The following is a 9,640-nucleotide window of genomic DNA, read 5'->3' as shown; positions in this document are numbered from 1 at the left end:
AGTTTATAGTCAAGTAGGAGGGGGAAAAAAAGAATGGTTTTGAATAATTGTAATGAAGAATGTAAACTGACAGGTGCCCAAAGATAAATTAGGTGGGATTGGAGTTCAAAGTGGAAGATAGATTTCGGCCAGGAGAGAATGAGTTCCAGGCAAAGGGAAGTGTGAATAAATGAGCAGAGATGAGAATGTCACAGATAGTTTAAGAAATGGGAGTAATCCAGTTGCAGACTGTGAAGAAATAGGTGAGTTGAGAGAACAAATGCCTGGAGGAGGGGAAAGGGGATGAGGAGGATTTATAGCTCCCTTGCAACACATTTCTGCTGCTGTCCTTGAAACTCCTGCTTGGGTGGTGGTGTTACAAATGGCTGAAGTGTCCTTGCTCTGTAATGAGATGCCTAGATGTAGGTACCTTGAGCGGAGGCTAATAAAACTTTGATAAAGAAGTGTCTGAAAAGGCACTGGGTAGTGGTATCTGTGGGTTTCTAGACTAGACTCAACATTCTTTCCAGGAGGCTGCCAAACCTTTACGTACTTTGTTTAAAGGTGGGGTTGAGGCGAAGTTTGAGCTCTTCTTCCTAGTGAGACACACAAAAGGTAATCTCTGAGGTGATGGGTTGTGAGGCTACAGTGTAGTTACGAAGTAGGTGAAGCAACAGCCTTCTGTTTGGGGGAAGGGGGCCTTCCCTGGGGTCAGGGAAGAGTAATTCCTGTCCTGAAAGCCTAGAGGTCTGGATTTCATTTTGTGTTGACCACGATATGCTGCCTCAGTTTCACCTGAAGGTATTAACAGCATGGCCTTGTGAAAAAACTGATTTTGGAGTGAGGCAGACAAATTCATAAGCCAGCGATGCTTTGTCCTCACTGTGTGTCATTAGGAGAACTACAACCTGTCTGAGCCTTCGTTCCCTCCTATATAAAGTGGAGATAATGACATCTACCTTGCAGAATTGTTGTGAATATTAACAAATACCAGTGTAAACCTCTTGGACTTATAAACAGAATAATAATAATTATTATTCCATTTAGTGCCTAATGAAGATTTTTGGGTGTTTCATGTGAGCTGTGGATCTGAAAGGCCTGTTCTCTAATCTGTCTGGTTTTCACTGACTATAGCTAGACTTTGTTTTGGGGTGGGGGAGGGAGAAGTTCCTTCTACCCTATCTTCTCCCTTAATTGAGTTACTGTGGTGTAGGATGCAGGAGCAATTGAGAGCATTGTGATTCAGATGGAGTTAGGTCCAAATCGGGCTCTTCCTCTTACCTGCTGGATAATTGAGCACATTACTTAAACTTGCTCAGCCTCTGCTTTCTCCTGCTTGATAAAAAAGGGGTCATAACAATCCTACCTTTGGGCTGTTAGGATTAAAAGTGATAGTATTTGTAAAGCACTCAGCACAGGAGCTGACAGTTAGTAGGTGCTTGATAAGTGATAGCGGCCATTGTTATTACTACACACTTTATTGAGTACCTTATTGCATACTTACACTTTCATGTGAGTCCCTAACTGAGGGGCTGGAGGATTTTTTTTTTTTTTTTTTTTTTTGCCTGTAGCTGCTTGACCCGTGCTTGACCCACCAATGGAGGATCTGTAGCCCCGTCCGCCTCCCCTGCTTCACAGACGGTTTCCAAGAGAAGAAGGGCTCCAGCCCTGGGCAGTTTCTCTTCTTGGAAGAAAGTGCCAAATATGTGGAGGGTGTGGAAGGAGAAAGCAAGACTGAGAATATTTAATTTTTTTTCCAAGATTTTTTTTATTATAAAAATATATGCTTTGAGTATTTGACATCTCTGTGCTTCATTTCTTCTTCTATAAAATAGGGATAAATTACTACCTGGGAATTCCCTGGTGGTCCAGTGGTTAGGACTCTGCACTTCCACTGCAGGGTGCACGGATTCGATCTCTGGTCGGGGAACTAAGATCCCGCATGCTGCATGTTGCGGCCAGAAACAGAAAATAAACAAACAAAAAACTACTACCTACTTCATAGGGCTCTTAGGAGGGCTTAAAGAGTGCATTTATATAAAGTAATTAGAGTAATGCTCAGCAGATTATAAATATCAAATATTACATTTTATTATAAAAGATACATGCTTCTAGTTTTAAGAAAAATCTAACTATAAAAAAGGCATAAAGTGAAAAGTAAAATTCCCCTTAAATCCTGACCCATGCACTTGACTGCGCTTCTCTAAAGACACTATTCAGTGGTTGCTTGTGTAGCCTTCCAGACATTTTTATTGCATCTATTGTATATGCAAGTCTATCTTCTTTTGTTTTAAACACAAACTGCAGCATACTCTACGAACAGGTTTTGACTTTTTTAAAAATTTATTTATTTTGGCTGCGTCAGGTCTTAGTTGTGGCACGCAGAATCTTCGTTGAGGCATGCAGGGCTTCTCTTTAGTTGTGGCACGTGGGCTCAGTAGTTGCCAGGTGCGGGTTTAGTTGCCCCGAGGCACGTGGGATCTTAGTTCCCTGACCAGGGATCGAACCCGCGTCCCCTTCATTGGAAGGCGAATTCTTAACCACTGGATCACCAGTTTTTAAATGAAATATTCTGGTGACCTTCCCTTGTCATTATTTATAAATCTATTACATTAAAAATATTTTTTCAGGCTTCCCTGCTGGCGCAGTGGTTAAGAATCCGCCTGCCAATGCAGGGGACATGGGTTCGAGCCCTGGTCCGGGAATATCCCACATGCCGCGGAGCAGCTAAGCCCATGCGCCACAACTACTGAGCCTGCGCTCTAGAGCCCATGCTCCGCAACAAGAGAAGCCACTGCAATGAGAAGCCCGCGCACGGAAACGAAGAGTAGCCCCCGCTCACCGCAGCTAGAGAAAGCCCCCGCGCAACAACGAAGACCCAACGCAGCCAAAAATAAATAAAATTTAAAACAATAAGTCAAATAGAGACATGGAAGATCTATTTTTTAGTTTATTTATTGTTGGCTGCGTTGGGTCTTCGTTGCTGGGCGCAGGCTTTCTCTAGTTGTGGAGAGCAGGGGCTACTCTTCGTTGCGGTGCGCGGGCTTCTCATTGCGGTGCCTCCTATTGTTGCGGAGCACGGGTTCTTGGCGCGCCGGCTTCAGTAGTTGTGGCACGTGGGCTCAGTAGTTATGGCTCGCAGGCTCTAGAGCGCAGGCTCAGTAGTTGCGGCGCATGGGCTTAGTTGCTCTGCGACATGTGGGCTCTTCCCCGACCAGGGCTTGAACCCGTGTCCCCTGCATTGGCAGGGGGATCCTTAACCACTGTGCCACCAGAGAAGTCCCCTCTACTTCATTTTTCATGGTAGCCTATTATTCCACCAAGTACTTCTCAATCCGTTCCCTTCTGATAGAAATATAGGTTGATTCCAGCTTTTCAGTATTGCAAATGATGCTGCAATGAGCCACACCCTACAGGACATCTTTGTGCATTAATATCAATATATATATGGGATAAATTCCTAGAAATGACACAGAAAGACTGTGCCAAGCAGAAGGATAAGCAGCATCCTCTTCTCGTACCTCCTCAATCAATTCTGGGTACTCTCTTCCCATAGTTTTATTTTTTTAACCTGATTTTATTTTATTTTTTCATGGAAAGGCATTTTATTTTAAATACAGCAGTGTGTGCATGTCAATCCCAAACTCCCAGTCTATCCCTCCCCCACCCCGGTAACTGGTAACCATAGTTTCGTTCTCTAAGTCTGTGAGTCTGTTTCTGTTTTGTAAATACGTTCATTTGTATCATTCCATTGTGTACATGTACCACATCTTCTTTATTCCCTGCCCATAGTTTTAGTCTTTGCCAATGTGGTAGATGAAAATGGCATGAGGGTCAACATTGAATAAGAGAGTTCATGCCCTCAAGGAGCTCACTGTAGAGTGAAGGGAACAAATATATAAATCAAGAGTTAGTAGTGTGAAAAGTGTTATCACAGAGGACTGTACGAAGAGCTGAAGAAATGCACTGGAAGGAGTGACTGGTCAACTGCCAACGTAAGTGAGGGAAGTTGGATTTTGGGGGAAGATGCCAGGTGGAGTGGGGGCAGGGCATTTAAATGTTGGCACTTCAGCAGAGCTTGGTCCTGTGCCTGTTCTCCCTCCTCCATGATCTGGAATGTAGGTCTCTAACCCAAACTTCTGAGTTCCAAATCCAGATAGCCAATTGCAGTCCTGTTACATCCCCCTTTCAATGTCTCAGAGACCCATCAAACTCAACATGTTCCCAGTGGAACTCAAACTTCTGCCACGAGCAGTGCTGCTTCAGGGTTCAGATGACTTGAGAAATTAAATCCTTCCGTTAGACCCAGTCCTGCTCCAGCACCTCGAGAGCATCAGGGCCAGCAACACTTAAGGAGGCATGCACTTTCAGGACCATCTCCTTGCTTGCCTCACTCCAGTCCAAGGGTGTTCTTAGCGTTGCCACAGAAGGCACCCTTGGTAGGGGCAGAGGGCAGGGACAAAGGGGGTCAGAGCAGGGCTGATGTGCCCAATGACTTGACCCACTGCTTAGTCACACAGTCACATGTGAAAAGTCGCTAGAAATGTCCCAAAAATACTTGAAGGGAACTTTGCAGGGGCAACAACAGGAACTAGGGATGATTAGCGCTCATGTGGCTTTGTTTGAGTCCACAGGGTTACGAGGCCTGCGTGATATTTGGATTATAATAACTTTTTTTCTGCCTGACCTGCCATCCAGAGCAGCTTGTGTGCCGGAACCACTTCTGTCTTTATATAGACAGAGGCTGGCACAAAGCAGGCCTTTGATAAATGTGTGTTGACCAAGTAAATACCTGCTAAATAATTAAACTCCCATCCTCCCCGTTGCCTTCACCACCAACCTGCTTCTCCTCCACTGTTCCCTGTTTTAGGGAACAACACCCCCAACTTACCACACAGCCAGAAATCTGGGAGTCGTCCTTAACCTCCTTCTGCTGCATCACTGCTCTATGCCTACCCTAGACAATCCATGCCTGAATCCTATTGTTGTTTACTTCATAAATGGTGCCCATCGGTGTTTCTCTGTCTCCACGACCTGTGCCTCCATCTGAGGTGCCATAATGCCTCACCTGAGCTTCTGCAGCCTCTGAACTGGTCCCCAATTTCTTCTCCTGCTCCTGCCCCTCTTCTCTATTCTCCACCCAGAAGCCAGCATAGTGTTTTCAAAAAACAAATCTGATCATGTCTGTGTGTGTGTGTGTGTGTGTCTCTCTCTCTCACACACACACACACATACCCTTAAACCTCTTCAGTGGCTTCATATTGCCCTTAGGATAAAAACTAAAACCCTTACCATGTCTGACCCAGCCCTGCCCGCATGGAGAGCCCTGCCTGGCTTTCCTGCCTCATCTCATGCCATTCTCCTCAGTTCCTTTGCTTGGCAACCCTGCCCTTTTTCAGTTCCTCAAACAAGCGAGACTCCTGCCTCCTGCGGACTCCACGCTGTCTGGTTTCTTCTCCAAAAACTCCAATCACGGCTCCCCTCCCCCAACTCCAGTCCCTCCCTGCTCCACCTCTTTTCCTTAGACACTGTAATTCCTACACATCCTTCAGACTTCTAAAAATGTCATTTCTTCAGGGAAGCCTTCCCAGATTCCCAGGGCAAGTCAGCTTAGCTCTCATTGTTATATGTTCTCAGGGCTCATTCCTAACACTTACCACATTTGAAGTTTACTTCTTCATGTGATTATTTGAGTAACATCTACCTCTGCCACTTGGATGTAAGCCCCATGAGGGCAGGAACTTTGCCTGTGGTGCTGATGGTTATGTCCCCAGCAACCAGCACATATTGGATTGGCTGGATTGGCTGATCAACAAGGAGTTGTTGGCTCAGTGAATAGAAGTAGGAACAGCACATGCAGAGACATGAAAGCATTACAAAGCTTGGCATGGCGCCCTAATGGCAAGTCGCATGGTATGATCTAGACTGGGGGTGGAGGGAGGTGCATGGAAAATGGCAGGAGATTTTTCAGGCCCCAGAGGTAGTCCATGTCTTGATGTTCAAGTAAGGAGATAGAATGCCCAGGGGGAGCATCAAGATCACATGGTCAGAGATGTACAGCAGAGAAGGAAACCAGTGGCTCACAGCCCATATCTGGCCTGTACATATGTTTTAATTGGCTTGCCTAATTAAAAAAAACTGAAAGAGTTGCCAGTACTTATACATTGGGAGATGTCACATATTTTTTTAAATTCTGCATTTCTAGTTTTTCTCAAAACATCAACTGTTCTAGAACACTGGGTTTGTACTCCTGCAAACAATAATTAGCTTCCACCTTTAGAAGGCACTGCCTCTAACTTCCCAGGCATTTTTTTTCTACCAGCCTGACTCTCTAAGCATTTGAGTTAGTGACCCAGCTCTAGAGGGATCATCCTGGTGGGGGGAATGGAAGAAGAGATTGAAGAGGGTTGAGCGGGTGGGGGAAGGGCAATGGCAGCGGGAGGAACTCAGGGAACAAAGGGAGTTCATATGCAACTTGGAGACACCTAGGCCCAAGGGACCCTACATCTGGACTCAGTCAGCTGAACTCAGGCTTGGGGTGGGGGAGGGGAATAAGCTTCAGATCCTAAGGCCCTTCTTCCACCATAAGAAGCTTTGTTTGGACCAAAGAGAAGATAAAAACAAAACAGGAAACCCACTGTGATCCTGGCTGGTCTGAGAGTAAATGAATGGAAACTTTAGAGGTTTAGCAAGATAAAAGCTACCTTCTTCTGGGCCCACCCTTGTCCTCTCCATGTCTCAGAGAGATATAAGATAGATAAGACCATGGTCCTTAGTACAGAGGAAATCGACAGTCTTGTTGTGGAGGAAGACATTTAAATAACTAAATAGTGCTATATAATAGAATAGAAAGCATTCATTCATTCAACAAATATATTTTGAGCCCCTACCATGTGCCAGATACTGTGCTAGGTGCTGGGAGTATAGTCATCAAGAAAACAGACATGGCCTCTGCCCTCATACAGTTTACACCTAGGTGGTTTGGGAGATTAGTGGGTGATGGAATTAATTCTGAAGGATGGGAGCTCTTGAAGGCAAACATTTGGGCTGGGCCTGGAAGGAATAATAAAATTTTGCTAGCACTTGGGTTGGAGCATAGAAAGTCCATTCTAGTCAGAAGGAAGAACAGGAAGAACTGGTGAGAATGCATGAGATGTGTGAGGAATAGAGAAGTGTTGGGTCAGAATGATTTTTATAGAAGAGAAGAAAGCAAATTGTTTAGACCCCCAAGTTGTTTTTTAATCTAAATACCATTGGGTTGTTGTCTAGAAATTGAATTCTTTAAAATGGAACTATTTCAAAATAACTAAAACAAGAAACAAATCCAGAGGTGAAAACACCATTGTCCCACTGTATGAGATTTCACCGTAAAATAAGGTAATCATTTTAAATCAGCATAACACTCCAGAAATTACATGTTGAAATCAGAGGTTTTGAGTTCCTCTTTTCAAATTGCCTTCAGAGCCTAAAGCTCATTCTTCTGACTATTATCAAAGCTGACAATTTGTTGTTGTTGTGTTTATGAATTTATAGTTGACTTTTTTTTTTTTTTTTGCGGTAGGCGGGCCCCTCACCGTTGTGGCCTCTTCCATTGTGGAGCGCAGGCTCAACGGCCATGGCTCACGAGCCCAGCCGCTCCACGGCACGTGGGATCTTCCCGGACCGGGGCATGAACCCGCGTCCCCTGCATCGGCAGGCAGACCCCCAACCACTGCGCCACCAGGGAAGCCCTATAGCTGACTCTTTGAATTAACACATATGCAATTTATGCAGTAGCATGAATAGCATTTAACATTAAAGCCGACACATTTTTATTCTTTTTTTTAACTTAAAAAATTATTTATTTATTTGGCTGCGTCGGGTCTTAGCTGCAGCATGAGGGATCTTCATTGCAGCATGTGGGATCTTTCATTGCGGTGTGTGGGCTCTTCGTTGCGGCACGCGGGCTTCTCTCTAGTGGCGCGCAGGCTCCAGAGTGCGCGAGCTCAGTAGTTGCGGTGCACAGGCTTAGTTGCCCCGCAGCATGCGGGATCTTAGTTCCTCTACCAGGGATCGAACATGCGTCCCTGCATTGGAAGGCAGATTCTTAAGCACTGGACCACCAGGGAAGTCCCCCAATTTTTATTCTTGAGGGTGAATTTAATTTGGGGAAACAGGTAATTCAGAGCCAAAGTTAGTAAATAAGGTAGTAATCAAATTGGGAGAAAGTTTTCAAGTAAAGAATTGAGTGTGACTATAGAGTAGTGAATCTGATTTATTTGTGTAACTTTTAAAGTGATCCTCAAATACTTTTGACAGATGATGGCACTGTCAGAACACACCCACCCAAAGCGTCTACTTCAAGAACAGCACTTGTTTTATTCACGCATGCATGCATTCATTCAATAAGTATTCATTAAATACCTACCTAACAGATGCCAAGTGTTGTTCTGAGTGTCGAGGTAAGTGGTGAGCAAGATAGACAGGGTCCCTGCTTTTGTGCCGCTTTCTAAATAAGGGAGATGAATAATCACCAAGCAAACTAACAGGGTTGAAAGAAGTTTCAGAAAGACAGTAAAGCAAGATACTGTGATAGAGTGACTGGGGGTTGTATACTTTAGGTGGGATAGTCCCGGGAGGTCTCTCTGAGGGGGTCCTGATGAGGGAGAAGGAGCCAGTCATGGCCCGTGCTGAAGGAACCTTGCTCTGGAAAAAAGGAACAGCAAGTGCAGGGGCCCTGAGGCAGGAACTGGCTGAGTGAATTCTACGAATAGAACAAGGGCCAAATGGCTGGAGAATAAGCGAGCACAGGGGGTAGCTAAAGGAGTAAAGTGGGTGAGGTAGGGAGGATCAGAATCCAGTATGGCCACGTAGGTTGCAGTAAGGAGTTTTCTCTGGCTTCTGTTCTCTGGAAGAAGAGAAGCACCAAGACCAATGAAAAGGCTATTACAGTAAATACTCAACAAATATTTGTTTATTTAGTACAGAAATTAACCTGTGTTTTATTGTTGTTATTTTTTCTTTCAGTTTTATTGAGACAAAATTGACATATGGCACTGTATAAGTTTAAGGTATATAGCATGATTTGACTTATATACATCAGGAAGTGATTATCACAGAAGTTTAGTGAACGTCATCTCATATAGATACAAAACTAAAGAAATAGAAAAAAAATTTTCCTTGTGATGAGAACTTCTAGGATTTACTCTCTTAAGAACTTTCATATATAACATACAGCAGTGTTAATTATATCTATCATGTTGTACATTACAACCCTAGTACTTCTTTATCTTATAACTGGAAGTTTGTACCTTTTGGCTGCCATCATTCAATTCCCTCTGCCCCCACTCCCGCCTCTGGTAACCACAAATCTGATCTCTTTTTCTCTGAGTTTGTTTGTTTGTTTGTTTGCTTTTGAAGTATAATTGACCTACAACAGTATGTCAGTTCCTGTTACACAACATAGTGATTTGAGTTTTTCTTTTTTTTTATTTTTTATTTATTTTATTTTATTTTATTTTTTTTTTTGTGGTATGCGGGCCTCTCACTGTTGTGGCCTCCCCCGTTGCGGAGCACAGGCTCCGGACGCGCAGGCTCAGCGGCCATGGCTCACGGGCCCAGCCGCTCCGCGGCATATGGGATCCTCCCAGACCGGGGCACGAACCCGTATCCCCTGCATCGG

This window comes from Mesoplodon densirostris, chromosome 2 (assembly GCF_025265405.1).
Source record: "Mesoplodon densirostris isolate mMesDen1 chromosome 2, mMesDen1 primary haplotype, whole genome shotgun sequence".
Lineage (NCBI taxonomy): Eukaryota > Metazoa > Chordata > Mammalia > Artiodactyla > Ziphiidae > Mesoplodon > Mesoplodon densirostris.
Note: the sequence above shows the minus strand (reverse complement) of the source record.